Source organism: Echinops telfairi, unplaced genomic scaffold, assembly GCF_000313985.2.
Source record: "Echinops telfairi isolate 266 unplaced genomic scaffold, ASM31398v2 ScPeMD7_18;HRSCAF=68, whole genome shotgun sequence".
Classification (NCBI taxonomy): domain Eukaryota; kingdom Metazoa; phylum Chordata; class Mammalia; order Afrosoricida; family Tenrecidae; genus Echinops; species Echinops telfairi.
In genome coordinates, this window is record NW_022103915.1 from 72,219,589 (window position 1) to 72,226,315 (window position 6,727).

Genomic DNA, 6,727 nt, shown 5'->3' on the forward strand with positions numbered 1-6,727 from the left:
ATTCCCACACTGTGTCTCCAGTGTTGTACCCAGCGTAGGGCTATGGGTCAGTGAGGGATGTCATGTCTCATAGTGGGACCGGCCATATGGTCTTCTCTGTGGATTGGCTGCTCTGGGCGGGAATATCATCCTCAAGGCTTGGTGGGCCAGGATGTGCCCCACTCTCTCTTCTTGCCCCTTCATCTGCTCCTGTGTACTCTGGTCAGCTATGCCCCTCTCCCTGAGCTGCAGCTTCAATGCTGTCCTCTGAAATAAATTCTTCTGGGAGGAGGGGCAGCTGTACACATAGCTGGGATTGGGGCCGGCCCCTCGAAAACTGCATTTCTTGATCTTTATTAGCAAATGTTTCAAGGATGTTGAAAAGCCAGGATGTTGCTTTAAGGGCTGAGGTGCACCTGACCCAAGGCATGATATTTTCAATTGCTTTACATGCATGTGAAAGTTTAACATTGAATAAGGAAGGCAGAGGAAGAATACATGCATTTAAATTGTGGTGCTGGAGAAGAATATTGAAAGTACCATCAACTGCCACAAGGACGTACAAGTCTGTCTCGGAAGAAGTATGGTCAGAGTAATCCTTAGAAACAGGAATGGTGAGATTTCATGTTACATACTTTGAACATTTTGTTAGACCAGGTTGACTAGGCAAGCAAATTCAGTAACGCTCATATATGTGTAAGAAAGAGCTTTATATTGAGAAGTAATTATATATCAAGAAAACATCCCAGCCAAGACCAACTCAAGTCCATAAGTCCGATACGAGTCCATACTCCCTCTGCAGGCTCATGCAGTCACCGTCAGTGATGCAGAAAGCAGGACGATATCAGGTTGGTGGGTGCAAAGTCCTGTGGGTCCAATGGCGGGGGAAGAACCACGGGGCTCTGGCAGGTCTCATATTGTGTTGCCAGCAGGAAAGTGATGGAAGAGAGACAAGGGGAAGTTCCCAGGCCCTCCTTACGAGAAGGCCATGTTCACAAGGAGGCACCACCAGGCAGTGACCTGGTTGACAGATTCAATACTGCTCCTATAGTTTTATATCTTCAAGTTGACATGAAATGATGTAACTACCACAGACATGTTGTCAGGAGAGACCAGTCCTTGGAGAAGGACATCATGCGTGGTAAAGCACAGGGGCAGAGAACAAGAGGACAGAGATGATCAACACAGTGGCTGCCACAATGAGCTCAAGCACAGGAACAATTGTGAGGATGGTGCAGGACCAGGCCGTGTTTCATGTTGTGGTGCATAAGGTTGCTATGGGTAGAAATCAATTCAGTGGCACCTAACAATACAATCTCGAGTATAATTTAAGGAGAGTGTTATGCGCCGAAAGGAGTGTTGCCGGGCTTTTCTCCCTAAGAGCAAAGCTAGCAGGTTTCTCCAGAGTGATTTGCTGCCTAAACTCAGGGAGCAACACACACAAGACATCAAGACAAGACAGTATAACAAAACAGTAAACAGAGCAAAGATTTAATAAACAAATTACATTTCAGTGATGAAGTGGGTCACCTCACGATTTGAGGAAGACGCATCTAGGGGCATGAGACTGGATTTTATAGGAGTTGATGGTGGGACCGCATTGACTCACCTCAGTGCCTAGCCTGCTTTCCCATTGGTCCTTAGTCTTTCATCCTGATTGGTCTTTATCCCAGCACAGTTAGTGGCTCATAATCCACAGCTTGTACCCTCATGTCAGGTGGTGTTGGTATGAGTCATCTAGACCGCCTGTGAAATAGCTCATGAGAGGTCATTTGGGATAGGTCACCTAGACCTCTAACTAACTCTGCCAGAGAACAGTTATTAAGTCCTAAATAGGACAAAGACAAGACAAGGAGACTTCATCTGGATGAGGGAGGCCATTAACATCAGGTCATACTGGCATCCTAGGGTTTGCAGAGAATTGGAGACTTACAAAGGACACGGAGGGCAAAGGAAACTGTCATGAATGATGGCAGATCAATACACCACAGTTAGGTATAAGTGGGATTATAAAACTGAAAACAGGACCATGATGGGACCCGTACATTACATTAGACAGAAGAGCTTATAGATTGGTCCACAGCCTTCACACCAAGGCATGACCCATGACTTTGAGACCCAGTCTGGCAGTCTCCATCATGGAAACACCCAGCCAAGCCCCTAAAGGACACTGTTCCACTCTGAGCTGCTTAGGGAGGTGAAGGTAATCCACTTTCTAATGTACTCTGCCTGAGGCCGATACAATTCACTTCCCTTGTTAAGAAGAAATTCAATGGAGGCTTAATCTATTGGGAACTATGCAAATGATTTTTTGGTTTTTACTGCTCCTATAGCCTTCTGCAAACCTAGAGCTTATAGCTGAAGCCCTAATGTACCATTCAATGTTTCTAGACTTGGTTTAAATGTTAAAGTTTAAAACCCTTGGCTAATGATCATAAAGCATTTGATAGGATCTTAGAGGTGGCATTTCTTAACCTTTGCCCACAAGGACACACCTGACTACTATCAGTTGTAGACAAATCCTGGTCATTCCACTTCTCTCTCTCCACCTGGCAAGTGGAGCTTTAAGTCATTATCTTCCACTCAAAACAATTCATTAGGAAATATGGACACTTTTTTATCATCTGCAAACTATAAGAACATTCCTCCTGACATGTCATTACACTCCATTGATACCACATGTATCAATGAATCCCAGTGGAAAAAATATAATTTGGTAATTACTACAATGTACTGGAAACAGGAAACAAATATATTAAGTGTCCCCACTCGGCCCCCCACCACAAGTCCATGGGAAAATATTCTTTGTTGGGCCAGTAACAACTTTTTAATGTCTCAGTTGTCCTTACAACACGAAAGCTTTGTGTTCTCCTGAAAATATTAGTATGCTTAACATAATGGGTCTGAGAGCTTTATTCAATAAGATGGGATGACAAACAAAAACCTCACTGCCATTGAGTCGGTTTGGACTCACAATGACCCTCTAGAACAGGATAGAACTGCCCCTGTTAGTTTCTGAGATTAACTCTTTACCTGTCCTCCGGAGGAGCAGCTGTTGATTTTGAACTGCTGGCCACGCACTTAGCAACCCAATGAATAACCACTATGACACCAGAGTACCTACGATGGGATGGGGGGGCCTGGCAAAATAGGTAAGGATTCAATGTAGAGGGTGTGGGATCAGGCTGAGTAATTAGATCTGTATGTAAAGGTTACTGACAGGGAAGTGACATAATCATCAACATGCTGCCAGTTGTTATGTAGAATGGAGCAAAGGGGTATGGAAAATAACACAACCAGTTATGAGAGTATTGCAAGGGTCTAGACAGGAGATGCTGTGGAAGTAGGGAGACAAACTCATTGCCACTGAGCCAATGCTGACTCATAGACACCACTGTGGGTTTCCAAGACTGGAACTGCTCACAAGGGTTGAAAGCCCAGTCTTTCTCCCACAGAGCTGCAAGTGGTTTTGAACTGCCAACCACACAAATCAGCGCCCAGCCCATGACACTACACCACCTGGGTTCCTTGTAGAAGTGAGAAGGATGGGACCAATTTGAGAGGTAATGCAGATTGCGGAAGCAATAGGATTTGGTCACTGAATGGTTAGATGTGATGATGAGGGAAAGGAAAGAGTTGAATAGGAACCTGAGGTTTCTGCCTTGAGTATTGGAAGATGTTGATGCCATTAACTGAATGGTCGCACAGGAGTGTGTGTGCGATAGTTAGGTGGGAGTTGTGTGTGTGTGTGTGTGTGTGTGTGTGCCAACATGGTACCCGTAAAAAGATATGGGTGAAATTTAGCCTGTCAATCGTGTTGCAACTTGATGACCTCATTTGTAGGTGCTATCAAGATAAATGGCTCTCTGGAGGTGGGCAACTTTCTCTCTGCCTTCACCTTCCTGTTGATGAGCCATGCTGAGACCTGGCTCATGCTGAGAGCCATGCTGAGAGCCATGCCCTGGAGATGCATCCACTGCCATTAGATCCACAACACTTTGCAACCACCAGCCGGTGATATTCCTGCATTGGGCATCATTGCTTGTGACTGAGTGAGTCTGAAGAGGGACTAATGGACTAGTATGAGACTTCAAGACTTGAGTTGGACTGGGCCGGGACGTTTTTCTGATATACAATTACTTCTTGAGATAAAGCTCCTTTTTAAACATATGAGTGCTCTGGATTTGTTCCTCTAGTCAACCTGACCTTACACACATGTATGTATGTGTGTGTGTTTGTGCGTGTGTGTCTCTGTGTGTTAGGGTTCTCTAGAGAGATAAAAACCAAATTGCTGATAATTTAATATATTTATTTATAAAGATAATTAGATATATAACAAGAAATGAACTGTTAAATCATATACAGATAAATATATAATACAAGAAATGAACAGTTATATTATAAAGCACTACAAATGGCTCAGTGCAACTCACTCCCATGAGATAGAGTTGTGAGAGACTAGCAGTCCTTCAAGTCTAGTCTACTGCCAGGTCTTCCTCTATATAGAGAGCGAGCTAGGCTATATCAGCACAGCAGCCAATCACAAGGCAGGTCACCAACTGTCAGCCAGGTCACCAACCGCCAGTCCCCAGCTCCAGAGATGTCTTAAAGGGACCTCAACTTACAGCGACACAGTCCACAGGTTAGGCGTCCCACAGGTAGTGTAGCCTGTAAATTGAGGCACAGCACAAGCAAGGCAGCCGCACACTGGTCCGATGATCAAAGAGCGAGAGACAAGAAAGGCGAGGCTCACTGAGCCATTTATCTCTCAGCCCTTCAGTTAATCCCACTTGTGTTTTTTGGCCAGGCTGGCACAATAAACTTTCTCACTCTGTATGTGTAGGAGGTAGTTAGGATAGAGATTAGGGAGTGACTTAATCTTGTTTTTTATAGTGCCTGTGGACACCTGTGTGGACTCCAATGAGAAAGTTAGAGCAGGTCTGGGAAATTCTTTGTATAGGGAAAGGAACTAAACAGTGAGATATTACCTAATACTGACAATAATAGTTCCCCCCACCTCCAAAAAAAATGACAAAACAGAAAACAGCAAATGCTGGAAAAGGTGCAGAGATGGGACCTCACATACACTGCTGGTGGTTCTGCAATTATGTATGGCCATTGTAGGAAGTGGTATGGCACTACTACAGTGCCCAAGAAACAAACCTTGAAAGTCTCCCTACCCTCAAACATCTGGGACTAGAAATTCCATATGATCCAGCAGTACCTCTCTGGGTATACACTAAAGAAGAGCCACAACCCGAACAGACATATGCACACCCGTGTTCATCACAGCACTGTTCACAAGAGCAAGAAGTTGGAATCAACCCAAAATACTCACCAGTAAATGAATGAACAAAGAAACTCTGGTACACACAGGGGAGTACTATGCATTGCAAACAAAGCAAAACAAAAAACCCAGAAACAATCAGGCACCTTGTGTTAGTCTGGATTGATTAGAGAAACAAATCTAGAGACATTCATATGTGTATAAGAAAGAGCTTCATATAAAAAGGTAATTGTACATTAAGAAAACATCCCAGCCCAGTCCAGATCAAGTCCATATGTCTGATATTAGCCCATATGCCTGATACCAGTCTATAAATTCCTCTTCGGACTCACACAACACATGCAATGATAACTAACGCAGGAAGATCACAGGCCATGGGTGGAAAGTCTTGTGGATCCAGTGGCAGTGGAAGCATCTCAGCACTGGCACATGGGTGCCATGTGGCATCTCAGCACTGGCACATGGGTCTCCATGTGGCTCCTCCAGCTCCAGGACTCTGGCTCCACCAGCATGGCTCCATGTGCGTGTCAACAAGAATGTCAAACAGAGAGAGGGTATGTCCCGCCCCCAGGGAGGAAGACAGAGTCCCCAGATTTCTCAGAAGGAAGCCATGCCCACACAGAGGCATGACTGGCTATGACCTGATTGACAGGCTAGACTCCACCCCTTTGCTCACATTGACAGGAGATTATGTAACTGCCACACACCTCAAGACATGGATGAACCTGGAGAACATTATGCTGAGTGAAGCTAGTCAATCACCAAAGGGCAAATATTGCATGAGATCACTACTCTAAGGACAAAAGCCACCACATAAAAGTCATATCAAAGGGAACAGATTGGAGGTTCCCAAGGAATGGCGGGAAGACAAGCAAGGGACTTGAAGGTTCAGGCATTGACTTGGGTGAAAAGGAGAATGGAGACCCGTAAGAGGGAGGAGAGAAATCACGGGAGGCAGTGTGGAATAGAATAGGTGGGTGGGCTGAGGAGTAGTTTGAACTATTAATGCAGAGTTGGTGGTCTGAAATGTAAATCCGCCTGCCTGATGAAATAAATAAATAAAAATCAAGTAAAAGCATACCCCGTGATGGGAACAGCTCATTAGTGACCTAACCATAGGTAGTCATAACTTCAACAGCAGTAAAATCTTGATGACAGCCCCTGGCTGCTGTGTGAAAGCCCTTGGTTCCCGCACCTTCCACGGGTGAAATGCTATTAATCGTGATGAATTGTTCTGTGTCCCAGTACAAAGACCAGATGATTTCATTGTGGCTTCTGCAGGGCACCTGCTGAGTTTCTGCTGGAGCCCGCCGGGTAAGGAAACTGGACAGCTCCCGCGGTAGCCCGGAGCCCTGCCTTGCTCACAGCCAGTCAGAGTGCTGTCCCCAGACAGGCTATGGGGCTTCTGGGTCCAGGGTCCCGACAACTCGTGCCAACCTGCCTCCCGGCCCCCCGCCCCCC